The sequence below is a fragment of the Arachis duranensis genome, chromosome 9 (genome assembly GCF_000817695.3).
Source record: "Arachis duranensis cultivar V14167 chromosome 9, aradu.V14167.gnm2.J7QH, whole genome shotgun sequence".
Classification (NCBI taxonomy): domain Eukaryota; kingdom Viridiplantae; phylum Streptophyta; class Magnoliopsida; order Fabales; family Fabaceae; genus Arachis; species Arachis duranensis.
The window spans coordinates 25,584,821-25,605,731 of record NC_029780.3 but is presented as its reverse complement, the minus strand read 5'-3'; the positions used below and the strand labels follow the sequence as shown (position 1 = coordinate 25,605,731).

The following is a 20,911-nucleotide window of genomic DNA, read 5'->3' as shown; positions in this document are numbered from 1 at the left end:
AAAACATGCTCAATGGCCTCCTAAGATGAAGAAATAAAACAAAACTGAGACCAAAGATGAAACGTGGTCAAAAGATCGAATGGTCAAAAGACGTCTAATACACTAGTAAAAAGTCTTATTTATACTAAACTAGCTACTAGAGTTTACATGAGTAAGTAATTGATGCATAAATCCACTTCCAGGGCCCACTTGGTGTATGTTTGGGCTGAGCTTGATCTATCCACGAGCTGAGGCTTTTCTTGGAGTTGAACGCCAAGTTATAACGTGTTTTGGGCGTTCAACTCCGGATCATGACGTGTTTCTGGCGTTTAACTCCAGACAGCAGCATGTACTTGGCGTTCAACGCCAAGTTACGTCGTCAATTTCCGAATAAAGTATGGACTATTATATATTTCTGGAAAGCTCTGGATGTCTACTTTCCAATGCCGTTGAGAGCGTGCTATTTGGAGTTCTGTAGCTCCAGAAAATCTATTTCGAGTGCAGGGAGGTCAGATTCCAACAGCATCAGCAGTCCTTTTGTCAGCCTTTTTCAGAGTTTTGCTCAAGTCCCTCAATTTCAGCCAGAAATTACCTGAAATCACAGAAAAACACACAAACTCATAGTAAAGTCCAGAAATGTGATTTTAACATAAAAACCAATGAAAACATCCCTAAAAGTAGCTTGAACTTACTAAAAACTACCTAAAAACAATGCCAAAAAGCGTATAAATTATCCGCTCATCTGTTCATAGTGCGTCTTTCATTAGACAATGATGAACCACCAGCTTGAATATAGGTCTCTCAAACGGCTAATCCACGACTTCGTTGGGGACTTCTCAAGACATCAGTTCAGCCGATTTTCGGGAAGATTAGGGTCTTTGTGGTAGAGGCTTGAACCCAAGGTACATCATTCTCTAATCCGAAAGATCCGACCTTGTCTGTGGTGTTTTGAGTAGGATCATTAAGGAGAATGGACTGTACGAGCTTCACCCTCAATCAGAATGGATCCGCACTAAACTTGGCGTTCAGATCTGGGGGAGTATTGGCAGCTGCTCAAACCAATGTCAATCACATACAGCCTGCCATAGCAAAGAGAGCAGTAATACCAGAGTTAATTCATAAAGAAAAAGCAACTCCAATCCTCAACTATATCCTTAACGTATTAGCACCCTTTTTTAATAATCCTAAATTCCGTAATCCTGCAACCTTCTGATTCTGCCTGACTAAGACTTGCAAGATAACCACAGCTTGCTTCAAATCATAATCCTCGTGGGATTGACCTTGACTCGCTCAGGTATTACTTGGATGACCTAGTGCACTTGCTGGTACAGCTGTACAAAAGTGTGGGGATTCGTGCAAACCATGGCATGTATAGCAGTAGCCATATTCTCTAACGCAGCCATAAAGTTCACTGGGTTGTTGTCGGTTGGTTCTGATTCCACATTACCTATCCTTCTTCTCCCACGACCATGTCCACGAGTCGCCATTCGGATCCTGTCCACACCAAATAATTGATATCAAGGTGATCAGTCTCAATATCTCAAGTCTAGTGCTTCAAAGTTCCAAAATCATGAGCATGAACAATTATGTTACATTAATTAGTTAGATATCCTAAGTAGCACATAAACTCAATTCAGAGAATGCTCATAAGTATAGTCAGTCTATCCCTCAGGCTCTACATGAACGAACTACTCTGATACTATAATGTAATATCCTACCACACAAAGCCTTACACGATAGTCATAAATCAGAGGTGGTGAGATATTACGACCTCTAAAGTAAAATACATACATATATAATTAAAGGAAAGAAATACAACTAGGAGCCTGTGAAGAAAGATAACAGAACAAAATCACATTACACTCGAAACGTTGAAAGTATAAAGCGTCAAAAAGGCACATAACAACACTAGTCTCGACTTACGAAGAGAAGGCTAGCTAAATAGTATAGTATAGCCCAAAAAGATACAAATATACATCCTATTTCTCCATAATCAACCTCTAAGAGGGATAGACAGTTACAATATACAAAAGTAGAGAACAACAACTTCTAAAGCAAAATGAAAAGTCCCAAAAGACAGTCTTCACTTCCGAGAGCAAACCAGCACACTCAACGAGGTGCATTACGTCCTACATCTGTATAACAAACAATTCCTAAATCAAGTGAGAACCAAAAGGTTCCCAGTAGGGTAATAATTCTAAATAGATATAATGTAAAAAGATATGAAATTATTCTTGAAGCAAGAAAAAATAGCAAAAAGAAAAAAAAAGCTTGCATGCGAAAAAAAAAGTGGCAAAAAATAAATAGAAAAAAAATGGAAAAAGCAAGCATAAAAAGCCAATAGATCTTTAAACCAAAAGGTAAGAGCAAAAAGCTAGTAACCCTTTAAGCCAAAAGGCAAAGGTAAAAGGGTCCAAGGCTTTGAGTATCAGTGGTTAGGGGCCCAAAGGAATAAAATTCTGGCCTAAGCGGCTCAAACAAAGCTGTCCCAAACCATGTGCTTGTGGTGTGAAGGTGTCAAGTGAAAAGTTTGAGACTGAGTGGATAAAGTCATGGTCCAAAGCAAAAAAGAGTGTGCTTAAGAACTCTAGACACCTCTATCTGGGGACTCTTGCAAAGTTGAGTCACAATCTGAAAAGTTCACCCAGTTAAAGTGTCTGTGGCATTATTGTATCCGGTGGTAATACTGGAAAATAAGGTGCTTAGGGTCACGGCCAAGACTCTAAAAGCTATGTTCAAGAATCAAAATAAGCTTAACTAGGAGAGTCAATAATATCATCTAGATTCTAAGTTCCTAAAGATGTCAACCATTCTAAGTTTCAATAGATAGTGAGATGCCAAAACTATTCAAAAGCAAAAAGTTACTAAGTCCCGCTCATCTAATTATAACTAAGCTTCATTTAAAACTTTGAAGTTTATTGTATCTTAATTTTTTTATCCTACTATGTTTTTTTAGTTGCTTGGGGACAAGCAACGGTTTAAGTTTGGTGTTGTGATGAGCGAATATTTTATACACTTTTTGGCATCATTTTCATATAGTTTTTAGTGTGTTTTGTTTAGTTTTTATTAAGTTTTTATAGGTTTTAGTGTTAAATTCACATTTTTGGATTCTACTAAGAGTTTTTGTGTTTTTGTACAATTTCAGGTATTTTCTGGCTGAAATTAAGGAGCTGGAGCAAAAGTTTGATTCAAAGACAAAGAAAGCATTGTAGATGCTGTCCAGATCTGATCTGCCTACACTCGGAAGAGTTTTTCGGAGTTACAGAAGTCCAAATAGAGCACTCTCAACGGCCATGAAAATTTGACTTTCAGAGATTTCCAACAATATATAATAGTTCATACCTTGCTTCGGATTAGAAGGCCCAAAACTGGCATCCAACGCCAGCTTCTTGCCCCCTTCCTGGCGTCCGGCGCCCAAAAGCAGAAACCAGCGTCCAAACGCCAAATGAGGACCCCCTAGCTGGCGTTCCATGCCCAAGAAATCTCATATCACATGGATCTCATCAAAGCTCAGCCCAAACACTTACCAAGTAGGCCACAGAAGTGGATTTTAGCACCAAAAAAACTATTTTACCCTTACTAGTCATCTGTTTAGTATTTTATATAATTATTCAGACATCATCTAGGACTTTATGATATTTTCGAGTTTTACTTTGTATTTTACCTTCACTATGAGTTTCTAAACCTCCTAGGTTGAGGGAAGGAGCCCTGCTGAGTCTTATGAATTAATAAAAGTACTAATGTTTCTCTTCGATCGGTGTTTGATTAATACTAAGATGTATATTCATTCTTCATCAATATGAATGTGTTGAACTGGCATAAGGTTATCACATTCTACATGGGTTTATAGTGCGTCTTTCATCGGACAATGATGAACCACCAGCTTGAATATAGGTCTCTCAAACGGCTAATCCACAACTTCGTTGGGGACTTCTCGAGACATCAGTTCAGCCGGTTTTCGGGGAGATTAGGGTCTCTGTGGTAGAGGCTAGAACCCAAGGTACATCATTCTCTTATCCAAAAGATCCGACCTTGTCTATGGTGTTTTGAGTAGGATCATTAAGGAGAATGGACTATACGAGCTTCACCCTCAATCAAAATGGATCTGCACTAAACTTGGCATTCAGATCTGGAGGAGTATTGGCAGCTGCTCAAACCAGTGTCAATCACATACAGCCTGCCATAGCAAAGAGAGTAGTAATACCAGAGTTAATTCAGAAAGAAAAAGCAACTCCAATCCTCAACTATATCCTTAAAGTATTAGCACCCTATTATAATAATCCTAAATTTCATAATCCTGCAACCTTCTGATTCTGCCTGACTAAGACCTGCAATTAAACCATAGCTTGCTTCAAATCATAATCCTCGTGGGATCGACCTTGACTCGCTCAGGTATTACTTGGACGACCTAGTGCACTTGCTGGTACAGCTGTACAAAAGTATGGGGATTCGTGCAAACCATGGCCTGTATAGCAGTAGCCATATTCTCTAACGCAGCCATAAAGTTCACTGGGTTGTTGTCGGTCGGTTCTGGTTCCGTATTACCTCTCCTTCTTCTCCCACGACCATGTCCATGAGTCGCCATTCGGATCATGTCCACACCAAATAATTGATATCAAGGTGACCAGTCTCAATATCTCAAGTCTAGTGCTTCAAAGTTCCAAAATCATGAGCATGAACAATTATGTTACATTAATTAGTTAGATATCCTAAGTAGCACATAAACTCAATTCAGAGAATGCTCAGAAGTATAGTCAGTCTATCCCTCAGGCTCTACGTGAACGAACTACTCTGATACTAAAATGTAATATCCTACCACACAAAGCCTTACACTATAGTCATAAATCAGAGTTGGTGAGGTATTACGACCTCTAAAGTAAAATACATACATATATAATTGAAGGAAAGAAATACAACTAGGAGTCTGTGAAGAAAGATAACAAAACAAAAGCACATCACACTCGAAACGTCGAAAGTATAAAGCGTCAAAAAGGCACATAACAACACTAGTCTCGACCTATGAAGAGAAGGCTAGCTAAATAGTATAGTATAGCCCAAAAAGATACAAATATACATCCTATTTCTCTATAATCAACCTCTAAGAGGGATAGACAGTTACAATATACAAAAGTAGAGAACAACAACTTCTAAAGCAAAATGAAAAGTCCCAAAAGACAGTCTTCACTTCCGAGAGCAAACCAGCACGCTCAACGAGGTGCATCACGTCCTACATCTGTAAAATAAACAATTCCCAAATCAAGTGAGAACCAAAAGGTTCCTAGTAGGGTAATAATTCCAAATAGAGATAATGTAAAAAGATATGAACCTGCTAGGCGATCCTATACTCCAATCAACACAAAGTTCAAGCTCAGGGTCCTTTCCAAACAAGGTACTTAGAAACTAAATCTCAGCTAATTAGTGCTCTCAAATTTTCAATTCCTTTCAGTATAGGTCATTAGTATTCTCGTTATCATAATGGTTCCAACTCGGTAATTCAGTATCAAAATTCAGTTTTTCACAAACTTCCAATTATCACATCAGGAACAACCCTCAACGTAACCATCGCAAGTGTAAAGAATCTCTCAGTTGTTCAAACACATACAAAACAATACAAGGAATATACAAATAGAGAGAACAGATAGAGCAATTAGATCAAATAGCATATAGACATAATTATTCAATAAGGCAAGCCAAATACAAGATGCACACCCAATCAATACACACAAATGCAAATGATGCATGTCTACCCTGTGACCAATGAGCTCATCTGTCGGTTATACAGCCAAACCCGACATGTCCGGTAGCAAACCCTGGACAATCCCTCAGTACGCGCATCCCCAAGAGGTTTTCACTTTCGTTGGAGGAATTATCCAAAAAGGTCTATGTGTCCAGCTACATCTTGAGATGGAGAGTCGATAAAGTCTCAAATCTCAACCCGGTGCAAGTGGGGTGAACCACTGCATCTACCCAGAAATTCCAATCCTCAACCCATAGCAAGTGGGGCAAACATCACCCTTGTATATACCCAGGAAGGTATCGTATCAATCAAATTCAATTCATTACGTAAGCGGGATAACACCCAGACCTTGCCATAAACAGATATTCCATTAATACACAAGCGAGATATCACCCAGACCTTGCCAATGAGCCAATCAAGCCATACTCATTCATCTTCAATCTCATCATTCATGTCTTATGTCAATTTAGTATTCAATAAGTTCATCACTCACAAGCTGTCATCAATATTCATCAATTTTAATCCATAATCTCATCCAAAATATCAATTTAACACAATCTATATGTTCACACTCATTCCCAAGCCTAAAAACAAGTTTTTCGACCTTAATTATGGGTTACAAAAGTTTGCAAGCTTGCTGGAAAAGTCAAATAGTCAAAAATAGAGTTTGTTCACAAAAATAGGAACTGCACGTATGCACATTGCCATGCGCACGCACAGATCAGAATGGATTTCCCATCTTGTGTGTATGATCCTTTCGTGCGTATGCACGACTCGCAAAATTTCCATGTTGTGTATATGCACACACTCATGCATACGCACGACCCTTATTGCCCGTTCTGTGTTGTACGCACGCACCATAGTCTGCGTGGGCACGCATACCAAAAATTCTGGTTTTCTGCATAATCTCATAATTTAGTTTTTTATACCAATTTTCATTCATTCATATCTTTCTTTATAAAATTTTGATTCCTTCCATTCTTAAATCATTTTAAAGATCTTTTAACTAGCTTTGATTTAAGATAAATTTTGTACGAATCTAAGCTTCGAGTGCTAAGTTATAGTATGCCGAAGTTGGTCAACATTTTATTTTTACCAATTTCATCAATTTGCCCACTTTCACCAAAATTTAGTTAAATTCATTTTCAAACCATTCTAAGACCATTCCTATGCATTTCAACACTCGTTCGTCATCTTATATCCATTCCATACCTAATCAAGCAAGTTCCAATATATTCATTCCAATTCCATAAGTTTTCTTTCGATAATCACATTACAATTCAATCATACAACCAAATTATCATTTATTCCGATCATCAATTCAATCATGGCAATGCATCACTTACCGTGACTTACCATATAGGGGACATCTCACCCTATCTCGGTACTTCGGCCTAATTTCATACCAATTAATATATTAATAATCATACCACAACATTCATTTAAAACCTTACATCTATATAATCATACATAACTCACCAAACACTCAATTTACACAATCAACTATATCACAATCCATCATCAACATTTTCATTCAATCCTAACCTAGGAGCAACTAACCTAGGTTTTCACATAGTCTTACACAATGCTTATCTGAAATCAAGACATGTACCTTCATTGACGTACGGTCTCAACCTTGGAAACTCTCCTTTGGCAATTCCCAACATCCACCTGTTCAAACTCCACCAACTTCACACCAAAACGCTTCTTGAATCAATTCCATGCCAAAATTCACCTGGCTAGCTCCGCTTCACCCCGAAATCAATCCAAACAAGCTATATTCCATCTAACCACAAGATTTCACATAATTCATACTAAATTCATAACTTAAACTTAGGCAAACAATGGGAAAAGGATCTCTTACCTTATTTTTCGTAGCCTTGGATCAAAACCCCGCTCGAACTCAAGATTAAGCCTCCCCTAAATATAAAAAATTTGAAATTTCCTTAACACCTAAACCAAAATGAAAAATTAAATAGAAATAGAGAATGGGGAAAGAATTTTGAGTTTCTTAGAACAATGGTTACATAGAATCAAAGAGCATGACGAGTGCGATACATGGCCACAAACAAGTCATTAATTGGAGCTACGGTTTGAGAGTTATGAGCAATTAAGTGTGTGTATGCATAGTGCACTAGGGCAATGTTCTTACCCCTTCTCTTCTTCTATCCGTGGAGTGCAATAAACAAGGGTGAAATGCTAAATCTTTACTAAGTTAGAGGAGTTTTGTATGTGGACTTGGGCCCAACAAGGGCTCGGTTCAACCTTTTTAGCCCGTTCACCCAATTTTGGGCCAAAACCTTTAAGATTAGTGTTTTAATTCGTATTCTAAATATTTTTATTTTTTTCAACTATGGAATTTTAATTTCTTAACCCCTTTTGTTCGTAATTAATTTTTTTGTTAATTATTTATTATTTAACTAGATTTTACGTAATTGGTTACTGGCGAGGTTTATACTGTAGAATTTCTTCTGATGGTAAATCCATCGTAATTAACTTACCGTTGAATTTTATTCATTTTTTGGACAGTACTCAAAGTATTTCTTGTATTGAGGATATTTGCTAATGATTATGATAATTATACATTTCTGGCAAGCAATTGTACTGCATCATAAGTAAAATGGATTATCATAATGATGACTGTTAGAAATTAGTAGATGATAAGAGAAGTAGAGTGAGTTGGTGAAGTCTAAGGAAGTGTTAGTTATAAGAGCAGAGCTAGTTAAGACAGGACAACTGTACCGTTAACTTAAGTATGAAAAGTCTATTCTGCCTGTTGGACTGGGCTTACATAGTAAGCTATCCTTCTTTGGATATAGGCACAGATCAGTGCTAAACTCACTAATAATGTATACACATTTCCAAGCTTTCTCTTTGTTTTTCTAAATTCTCTCTTCTCTCTAAGCTCTAATAAGAAGTGTGAAATTTAGAGGTTACAATATCTAGTTATATTGTATGATAGTGTCTTAGGTTTGATGTTCAATAAGAGATTAGGTTCTTTTTCCAACTCTTCCCTTACTGTTCACTTTCTTAGACATTGGATGTATTTGAATTATATTATTATCAAGATAACTGTTCTATTTATAGTTCTAGTTGTAACTTTTGTTAGAACACTTTTGGATTTCCATCAAGTAAACGTTGATGATTTGGTATTGAAAAATTTGTCATCATACTTATGTTGTCTGTTATCATTAGTATCATTTCAAACACCATTGCTCTCTATTTTTCTTGAGCTAATAATAATCCATGTTTAATTGTATGCCATTGTTCCTATTTTTTGGTAATTTATGATGAACCATTGTGTTAAGGACATTCTGTGTGTATTGCACTGTTAAAGGTATTTGTGTTATTATTTATGCATATCAATTTCCTATACAATTATAGGAAGAAAAAATTGACAGATTGCTGGAGGAACTTCATACGACCTCTAATGTGGCGTTTCAAATGGGCAGAACTAAGAATCAAGGAAATTGAGTCGTAGGCATTAGAATATGGTAAGGAGCTTGTGGAATATGACAAGAGAAAACATATGGAGCCCGATTGTTTTACATTAGAAGAGTTTGGTTTGAATTCATTGCCGTTTACAAGATGAGGACACAACTAACATCGCATCATACACATTGAATCATAATCTTTTCTCCTATCTCGGTAGAAACCACTTTGCTCTATCTGAAGAACGAAACTCTCGCGCGATCTAGAATTTTCAAAAATAAATTCCCGTTGTAAGTATAGCTTCTAGACCGACAAGAATTCCTTTCTTACAAACATTTTTGTTGTCACAAGTAACAAACCCCTTTGAAATTGATAACCGAAGTATTTAAACCTCGGGTCGTCTTCTCAAGGAATTGCAGGGAGGTGTGTTTTATTATTGGTTATGCAAAGGTATATTTTGGGGTTTTGCAAAGGTTTGAACAAGTAATTTAATTGATAAGAAAAATAAATTAATAATTAGAAAATCTCTTGGCAAGGTATGAGAATTGGAAATTTCATCCTAGTTGTCCTTATCAGGTGTGATGAGTATTGTCCGTTGCTCCCACTTAATTAACCCTTACTAAATAAAGGAAAGTCAAGTGACCAATTAATTTGATTCATCAAGTCCTAGTTAACTCCTAAGGAAAGACTAGCTTTAGATGGATCCAAATCAACCAGCAAACTTCAAATATTAATCAACTGCTGAGTTTGATAACTCAAGTGTCACCAATTACTCAACCAAAGCTAAAAGGGAAAAATTCAAATTATTTATATAACAAATAAAAGAAAGCAATCATAAGTCTGAAATACCTCAATGTGTATTAATTAAGAAAATCAATCCAAACATAAAGAGTTCATAAACCAAATTGAGAAAATAAGTAAAAGGAATATTGAACCTGAAAATTGAGAGGAAGAAATCCTAATTTCTTTAAGAGGAATCCTAATCCTAAATCCTAAGAGAGAGGAGAGAACCTCTCTCTCTAAAAACTACATCTAAATTATGAAAAGTGTGACTTATGAATGAATGTATGTTCTCTGAAGTATGGATGCATTCCCCCAATTTATAACCTCTAATATGTGTTTTCTGGACCAAGAATTGGGTCAAAAATAGCCCAAAAATCACTGCTGGTTCCTACAGGTCGCGACAAAGTGACGCGGAGGCATCGTCCACGCGTTTGTGTGGATTGAAATTCGCAGATGCAACGTGTGCGCGTCATCCACGCGTCTGCATTGCCTAACTTCAGGGAAGATATAACAAATTATATATCGTTGCGAAGCCTCAGATGTTAGATTTCCAACGCAACTGAAACCGCGTCACTTGGATCTCTGTAGCTCAAGTTATGATCATTTGAGTGTGAAGAGGTCAGGCTGGACAGCTTAGCAATTTCTTCAAGTTCTTGTATTCCTTCCACTTTTGCATGCTTCCTTTCCATCCTCTAAGCCATCCCTATCCTGTAAACTCTGAAATTACTTAACACACATATCAAGGCATCGAATGGTAATAAGAGAGGATTAAACATAGCAAAATTAAGACCAAAGAAGCATATTTTCAATCATAGCACAGAATCAGGAAGGAAAATGTAAAACATGCAAATCATATGAATAAGTGTATGAAAGATTGATAAAAACCACTCAATTAACCACAATATAAATCATAAAATAGTAGTTTATCACTTTCCTTTATCTTGATGTTAGATTTGTTTGCCTTTCCGTACCTTAGAGAAGTGTTTTGACTTTTACCTTTATGTATTTGTAGAGAATAAGAAGTCTGATCCCGATAGGTACATACTCACAAAAACACCAATAGGTAATGAGCTGGTTACACCATATAACAGCCAATTATACTGTCCAAGTTCAAAACACACTAACTATACAACTCAAACTAATACCATGTGAAAACAAACAAGTAAAACAAGGAATTAGAATACAAAAGCTAAACACGAAGACTACAACAATATACTAAAAAATAACTCCAAAATAAGACAATAGTCTTAGATTGTAACTCCACTTTCTTTCAATTCTATTTCTCTCCCTTGCCACCTAAAATGCTACAATTCTTGTGCTATTCTTTCAAAGTATTCTTGAAATAAGTTTAGAAATAATATATATTATTAAAACAAAAAATTAAATATTCGATATAATTGAAAAAATATATTAAAAATAATTAAAAAATTAATTTAAAGAATAAGAAATATGATGACTATGATCTTGCTTTGAAATTAGAAATGAGTAAAACTTATGATAGGGTAGAATAGAGTTTTGTGTAGGAAATGATGAGAAAGTTGGGTTTTTGTGAAAAATAGATAGCTTGGATGAAGGAGTTGTGATGATAGTTTCTTACTCTGTTACTGTAATGGACAACCTCATAGCTTTTTCAGGCCATTAGAATATTACAACAAGGACCCTCTATCTCCCAATCTTTTCTTGTTCTGTGCAAGAGGTCTCTCTCATATGCTCCATATAAGAGAACAGAAACTGAAAATATCTAGTTTGAGACTTTATCAGAAGTTTCTGAAGTTAAGCTATTTATTTTTTGCAAATGACTCAATTCTTGTTAGCAAGGCTATAAAAAAAGGTGTCAAAATATGATACAGATCCTACAGGTGTACGAGGAACTAAGTGGACAAAAGATTAATCTAGATAAATCATCCATTTTCGTTAGTAAGAATACACTATTGATGTGAGAGATAATTTAGCTAATATCCTTCACATTCTACATGTCGATAACCAAAACAAGTATTTGGGACTCCTAACAGTAGTGCAGAGATCGAAAATAACAAATTTTAACTACATTAAAGATAAGGTGTGTCAAAAATTAAGTCATTGAAAAAGAGTCCTACTATCTCTAAGTGGAAAGGAATGTCTTATCATGGTTGTGGCTACAGCAATACCAATTTATATCCTGAGTTATTTTAAACTTTCAGGAACTTTAATTGAAGAAATACAAAAAATAATTTTTCAATTCTGGTAGAGACAAAAAAGAATCAGAAAGAAGAACACAATACATCGGCTGAAAAATTTTTTGTATGCCAAAAGATCAGAGAGGTTTTAATTTCAAGGATCGTAAAGTCTTTAACCTTGCAAGTTAACAAAGTAAGGTTGAAAACTTTTAACAAGGCCTAACTCCCTTGTTGCCAAGATTTTTCAGAGCAGGTATTACAAATATTCAAAATTCATGAGATCGGATGTGGGAATTAATCGTCCGTCATGGGATTGGCATAGCATTCTCGAGGGAAGAAAAATACTAGAGAAAGGAGTTCTCTAAAAAGTTGGCATAGGCTTTACTATCAGAATTAAAGAGGATTTTTCTCTCAATTACTCCTAATCCTACGTCTAACTCGAACCATACTCCAATTTATAAGTATATGAACTAATTATTCCTAATAGAACGTGAAACTAAGCAATTATATAGGCAATTTTCAGTCCAAGAATAATAACAATCTTTAATACTTGAATATATGAAGCAAATGACAAACTTACTTGGATGTTAGAAAAAAGGAGAGGTTATTAGGTAGCTTTAAGGTATAAAGTTGCATTTTAATTTTTTCATTCTTCACAAAATATCTACCAAAACAATGCAAGAACAAAACATTTTGAAATAAAATTTGGAAGAAGAAATGTCAACCGAAAATTAAAAATTACTTATGAAAAATTAGAAATTTACCCATAATTTGTATACTATTAATAATAAATTATTTAAAAATACGATAAATTAAATATTGAGAGATTGTGTATGTGAGAAGTAGAAGTTGAGAAGGTGGCAGAGAAAAACTACCACATATAAATGACAGAGGGGTGTCTGAACAGGAGAGAGAGAATTCGAAGTGGCAGGTTGATAGAAAAGAGGCGGGAGAATATAGAAGATAGTCAATAGTTGTATAGGAGGGTGACAGTGTGATATTAAATTTTATTGAAATTTTATAAATTTAGGTAATATAATTTTTGTAATTTAATATTTTTTTAGATAATTTTTTTAATATAATGTTAACTATAGAGCCAATTTACTTTTCTAAATAAGTTTATTGAAAAGTTAACTAAGTTAGCTAATTTTATTGAAATTAGAATAAAAATATTTGTTGTTATTTTTTTTTATTAAGATAAAAAAAATATGGTTTAAATAAGTTTTTTATTCTTATGAAATATGATTTTTTTACTAAAATAAAAAATATGTATTTTAATCAATTATATAATTTTTTTATCAAAACAACATAGTATATATATTATGAATTTAATTTTAATATAATATCAATGTACGGTAATTTTACACGTGCATTTAATTAGGTAACGTCACATTAGTCAAAATAACTATTTTTTACATTGACCCCGTGAATGGTCATCCAAAGAACGGCTGTAATTACACGACTGTGTAAAACGCTTTAGATTGTTAGTGCATCAAAATTAATCGCTATATATTATTTGGGATAAGTACTATTTTGTTCCTTAAGGTTTGGAGTAAAAATTGAAATCACTCCCAACTTCTATTTTGATTCAAAATGGTTTTCAACATTCCATTTAGTATTAAAATCGTCTTTTTGACAAATTTATCCTTGACAAGTCTCATCCTCTTCATCTATATCTCTCTCCCTGTGGCACCCAAAGCTAAAATATTTTGTCCCACTTTATTTTTCAATCATTCACTTCAATTCAACTCCAACTATAGCCACCACACGCTTATACTTTCACCCTACTTTGTGTGCTTCACCATCCCATCCTCTTTTATCTTCTTTGTTCTTTTAAAACCAACACTTAATGATGTAAGAGAACAAAAGTTTAATCCACAACATATATCGATAAGTGGCAGAAAAAAAGAAAGCTAAAACTAAATACCTTTAAAATCATCGTTGATATAAATGATAGTATATCCTTCATTATCAATATATTTTTTTTCAAAATTTCATATTTTACTAAGGAGTTTATTTGTGAAAAATTGCATTAAAGTCCAATCTATAAAGTATTTTTTAAGAATATATATTTTATATTGGATATTTTTGTTGTGTTTCGTAATCTTTTGAGAACCTTTTGTCGTTATAAAAAATAAAGGATATTTTTGTCCATATACTCAAAAATGGGATGATTTTGATGGTTTACCTAAAATTATAATCCTTTTTTTATATATTTTTTGTTTTCTTTATTATTTTAAACCCAGCACTTAATGATGCAAAGAGAAAAGATAGGCTTAATCAGTAATATATGCCAACAAGTGGCAGAAGAAATGAAGTTAAAACTAAATGCCTTTAAAATTATTATTGATATAAATGATAGTATGTCCTTCATTATCAATATATTTTTTTTAAGATTTCAGATCTCTCTAGGGAGTTTACTTGTGAAAAATCGCATTAAAGTCCAATCTATAAAATATTTTTTGAGAATATATATTTAATATTGGATATTTTTGTTGTGTTTTGTAATGTTTTGAGAATATTTTTATTGTTATAAAAAATAAAGGATATTTTTATCAATGTATTAAAAAACGAGGCAATTTTCATAGTTTACCTCAACTTGTAACCTATTTTTTCTCTAACACTTTTTTTTCTCTTTTTGCCTTCTTTGTTCTTTTAAAACCAGCACTTAATGATACAAGAGAATAAAAAGCATAATCCGCAACATATGCCAATAAGTGACAGAAAAAAAAAGGAAGTCAAAACTAAATGCCTTTAAAATTATCGTTGACATAAATGATAGTATATCCTTCATTATCAATATTTTTTTCACGATTTTAGATCTCTTTAGAAAGTTTACTTGCAAAAAATCACATTAAAGTTCAATTTATAAAATATTTTTTGAGAATATATATTTAATATTGAATATTTTATTGTGTTTTGTAATATTTTGAGAGTATTTTTATCGTTATAGAAAATAATGGATATTTTTGTCAGCGTATTAAAAAATGGGACAATTTTGGTTGTTTAACTAAACTTACAATCTTTTTTTGTCTAACACTTTTTTTCCTCTTTTCATCTTCTTTGTTCTTTTAAAATCAGCGGTTAATGATGCAAGAGAATAAAAAGCTCAATCCATAACATATGCCAACAAGTGGTTAAAAAAAACTAAAATTAAATGCCTTAAAAATTATCATCGATATAAATGATAGTATGTCCTTCATTATCAATATATTTCTTTTCAAGATTTTAGATTTCACTACGGAGTTTACTTGCAAAAAATCGCATTGAAGTTCAATCTATAAAGTATTTTTTGAGAATATATATTTAATATTGAATATTTTGGTTGTGTTTTGTAATGTTTTGAGAACCTTTTTGTTGTTATAAAAAATAAAGGATATTTTTTGTCAGTGTATTAAAAAACGGGGGCGATTTCAATGGTTTATCTAAATTTATAACCTTTTATTTTTTTATACTTTTTTTTCTCTTTTTTTATTTTCTTTGTTCTTTTAAAACCAATACTTAATGATGCAAGAGAATAAGAAGTTTAATCTGCCACATATGCCGACAAGTAGTAGAAAAAAGGAAGCTAAAACTAAATGTCTTCAACATTATTATTGATATAAATGATAGTATGTCTTTTATTATCAAAATAATTTTTATCAATATTTCAGATCTCTCCAGGGAGTTTGCTTGCAAAAGACTGCATTAAAGTCCAATCTATAAAGTATTTTTTTAATAATATGTATTTAATATTGAGTATTATTATTGTGTTTTATAATGTGTTGAAAATATTTTTATCGTTGTAAAAAATAAAAGATATTTTTGTCGGTGTATTAAAAAATAGGGCGATTTTGATAGTTTACCTAAACTAGTAATTTTTTTTCTCTTTTTGCTTTCTTTGTTCTTCTAAAAATAGCACTTAATTATGCAAGAGAATAAGAAGCATAATTTGCAACATATGCCAACAAGTGACAGAAAAAAAGAAAACCAAAACTAAATGCCTTTAAAATTATCGTTGACATAAATGATATTATGTCCTTTATTATCAATATTTTTTTTATGATATCAGATCTCTTTAGGGAGTTTACTTGCAAAAAATCACATTAAAGTCGAATTTTATAAAGTATTTTTTGAGAATATATATTTAATAATTTTTGTTGTGTTTTGTAACGTTTTGAGAATATTTTAGTCGTTATAAAAAATAAATGATATTTTTGTTGGTATGTTAAAAAATGGAAAACTTTTGGTAATTTACCTAAACTTACAATTTATTTTTCCTTTAACACTTTTTTTTTGTCTTCTTTGTTCTTTTAAAACTATCCGTTAATGATGCAAGAGAACAAAAACCTTAATCTGTAACATATGCCAACAAGTGGTAGAAAAGAACGCTAAAATTAAATGCCTTTAAAATTATTATTGATATAAATGATAGTATGTCTTTCATTATTAATATATTTTTTGTTTCAAAATTCAAATTTTACTAGGGAGTTTACTTGCGAAAAATTGTATTGAAGTCTAATCTATAAAGTATTTTTTTAGAATATATATTTAATATTGGATATTTTTGTTGTGTTTTGTAATGTTTTGAGAACCTTTTTGTCGTTATAAAAAAAGATATTTTTGTCATCGTATTTAAAAAAGGACGATTTTCATGGTTTACCTAAACTTATAACCTTTTTTCTCTGATACTTTTTTTCTCTCTTTTTATTTTCTTTGTTCTTTTAAAACCAGCACTTAATGATGCAAGAGAATAAGAAGCTTAATCCGCAATATATGTCGACAAGTGACAGAAAAAAGAAAACAAAAATTAAATAACTTTAAAATTATTATTATATAAATGATAGTATGTCCTTCATTATCAATATATTTTTTTTCAAGATTTCAGATCTCTCTAGGAAGTTTACTTACGAAAAATCACATTAAAGTTCAATTTAAAAGTATTTTTTAAAAATATATATTTAATATTGGATATGTTTATTATGTTTTGTAATGTTTTGAGAATATTTTTGTCATTATAAAAAATAAAGGATATTTTTGTCAACGTATTCAAAAAGGGGACAATTTTGATAGTTTACCTAAACTTGTAACCTTTTTTTCTTTAATACTTTTTTTTTCTTTTTGCCTTCTTTATTCTTTTAAAAGCAACCCTTAATGATGCAAGAGAATAAGAAGCATATTTCACAACATATGCCAACAAGTGGCAGAAAAAAGAAGTTAAAACTAAATGCCTTTAAAATTATCCATGACATAAATGACAGTATGTCTTTCATTATCTATATATTTTTTTCATGATTTCAGATCTCTCTAGCGAGTTTACTTGCGAAAAATCGCATTAAAGTCCAATTTATAAAGTATTTTTTGAGAAAATATATTTAATATTGGGTATTTTTGTTGTATTTATAACGTTTTGAGAATATTTTTGTCTTTATAAAAAATAAAGCATATTTTGATCAGCTTATTAGAAAATAGGATAATTTTGGTAGTTTACCAAAACTCACAATGTTTTTCTCTAATACTTTTTTTCTCTTTTTGTCTTTTTTGTTTTTTTAAAACCAGCGTTAATGATGCAAGAGAATAAAAAGTTTAATCCGCAACATATATGCCAACAAGTGGCAGAAAAGAAAAGCTAAAATTAAATACCTTTAAAATTATCATTGATATAAATGATAGTATGTCTTTCATTATCAATATATTTTTTTCAAAATTTCAGATTTCACTAGGGAGTTTACTTGGAAAAAATCACATTAAAGTCCAATCTATAAAGTATTTTTTGATAATATATATTTAATATTGGATATTTTTGTTGTATTTTGCAATGTTTTGATAACCTTTTATCGTTATAAAAAAATAAAAGATATTTTTGTCAGCGTATTCAAAAATAGGACGATTTTGATGGTTTACCTAAATTATCTCTGATACTTTTTTTCTCTCTTTTTATGTTCTTTGTTCTTTTAAAACCAGCACTTAATGATGTAAGAGAATAAAGAGCTTAATTCGCAACATATGCCGATAAATGATAGAAAAAAGAAAGCTAAAATTAAATGCCTTAAAAATTATTATTGATATAAATGATAGTATGTCCTTCATTATTAATATATTTTTTTTAAGATTTCAGATTTTTCTAGGGAGTTTACTTACGAAAAAGCGCATTAAAATTCAATCTATAAATTTTTTTAAGAATATATATTTAATATTGAATATTTTTACTGTGTTTTCTAATGTTTTGAGAATATTTTTTTCGTTATAAAAAATAAAGGATATTTTAGCGTATTAAAAAAGGGGACGATTTTGATAGTTTACTAGACTTATAATTTTTTTCTCTAACACTTTTTTTTCTCTTTTGGCCTTTTTTGTTCTTATAAAAGCATCTTTTAATGATGCAAGAGAATAAGAAGCATAATCTACAATATTTGTCGACAAGTGGCAGGAAAAAAAAAGCTAAAACTAAATGCCTTTAAAATTATCATTGACATAAATGATAATATTTTTTATTATCAATATATTTTTTCATGATTTCAGATCTCTCTATAAAATTTACTTGCGAAAAATCGCATTAAAGTTCAATTTATAAAGTATTTTTTAAGAATATTATTGTTGCTCTTATTAATAAATAGCCCATTCTAATAATTAATAAAAATGGTTCTATTATACTAACCTAAACCCATACTATTAATTAAAGTAACACTAGTACATTTTTCAAATATTTGTTTCAGACTATCAGAGGCGCCACTTTTCTCTCTTTTTTAGTGGTTTCCAAACTTTTGGTCTTTTACTCTTCTCATTCTAATTTTCTTTTCATACCAAAACAAGACATATGAAGAAAAACCATTGAAGAGAAGTGAACAGTAAAATATTAACCATTAAATGCACAATAAAGATTCAAAGAGGTATATTTCAATTTTTTTTAAGTTAATAACAATGTCAAATATTATTTATATTATTTATTTAAAATAATTAATTTATTTTTTTTATAATGGACAGTGTTCAAAGATTGAAGTGAGGGCAAAACTCAATAGAATTATTTTTTTGTGAGACTTGGAACAAAAAATAATCAGGTAAATCAATAACTTTATTTTTGGTTATTATATATTTGTGTTTCTAAAATTATTTGTTATTGCTCAATAGGTTTAATATTTTTTTTAAAGAAAATAATATATATGCAATTATTTTATTTTATTTTTTTTGTTAGATAGTTCAAGTTAAGTTAAAAATGTCAAAAATGAAAACAATTCACTCATTTTTCAAGAGAAAAGAGAGAATATATGATAAACAAAATCATCCTCTTTCTGGTCTAGAAAGTCATCCTCGTCGTTTCAAAGCTCATTGGTTTAAGAGTTTTTCTTGGCTAGAATATTCGCCAGAAGTGGATGCTGCATTTGTTCTTCCATGCTATTTACTTTCTAGAAAATCAAGTCCATTCACATCAGGAGGATTTCACAATTGGAAAAAAGTGAATAATGGAAAGGATTGTGCATTTTTATCTCATGTGGGTAAATCTCTTAATTCTCCTCATAATATTGCTGTTAAGTCTTGTAAAGATTTGCTTAATCAATTATGTCACATTGACAAAGTATTGGCTAACCAAAGCTCACAACAAGTTTTAAGCAATAGATTGCGTCTTAAAGCCTCTATTGATATTGTCAGATGGTTAACATTTCAAGCTTTGTGCTTTTAGGGGACATGACGAGAGTCATGAGTCTCAGAATCGAGGAAATTTTCTTGAAATGTTAAAATTATTAGCTTCTTACAATAAAGAAGTGGATGCAGTTATTTTGGATAATGCTCCTCAAAATGCAATATACACATCACCTTCTATTCAAAAGGAAATTCTACATGTTTTTGCTAGAAAGGTGCAAAATGAAATTCGCAATGAGATTGGTAATGCAAAGTTTTGTTTGATTGTTGATGAAGCTAGAGATGAATCTAGAAGAGAACAAATGGCACTTGTTGTTAGATTTGTTGATAAGCATGGATTTGTCAAAGAAAGGCTAATAGATGTTGTTCATGTCAAAGATACTACTTCTGCTACTCTAAAACAAGAGATTTGTTCTGCATTATCTCATCACAATCTCAACATTCAAAATGTTCGAGGTCAAGGGTATGACAGAGCTAGTAATATGCGTGGAGAGTGGAAAGGGTTACAAGCTTTAATTATTCAAGAATGTCCTTATGCATATTATGTGGTGGACGAAATTGTGATCCATACTTCTTGTACTTGAATGAAATTTAATAATTGGCTCTATTTGAAGTCACAACTCCGTTCAACTAACCAGCAAGTGCACTGGGTCGTCCAAGTAATACCTTACGTGAGTAAGGGTCGATCCCACGGAGATTGTTGGTATGAAGCAAGCTATGGTCATCTTGTAAATCTCAGGGAAGTAGACTCATAAAGTCAAATGTGATTAGATTGGATAAATAAAAATAAATAAAATAAAAAGGGATAGAAATATTTATGTAAATCACTAGCGGAAATTTCAGATAGGCGTATGGAGATGCTGGGCTCCTCTTGAATCTCTACTTTCTTATTACATTCATCCAATCCTTCTTACTCTTTTCCATGGCAAGCTGTATGTAGGGCATCACCATCGTCAATGGCTACTTTTCATCCTCTCGGGAAAATGGTCCTATGCGCTATCACTGCATGGCTAATCGTCTGGAGGCATCACCCTTGACAATGGCTACATCCCATCCTCTCAATAAAAATGGTCCAAATGCTCTGTCACAGCACGGCTAATCATCTGTCGGTTCTCAATCAAGTTGGAATAGAATCCATTGATTCTTTTGCGTCTGTCACTAACGCCCAGCCTTCAGGAGTTTGAAGCTCGTCACAGTCATTCAATAC

At 32.2% G+C, this 20,911-nt stretch overlaps 2 pseudogenes; both read left to right on the top strand.

The window, feature by feature from the left end:
- LOC127741528 (uncharacterized) overlaps positions 1-9,308 on the top strand; it is a 42,659-nt pseudogene extending 33,351 nt beyond the window's left edge.
- Positions 9,309-17,320: 8,012 nt separating this feature from the next.
- LOC107465207 (uncharacterized) overlaps positions 17,321-20,911 on the top strand; it is a 17,932-nt pseudogene continuing 14,341 nt past the window's right edge.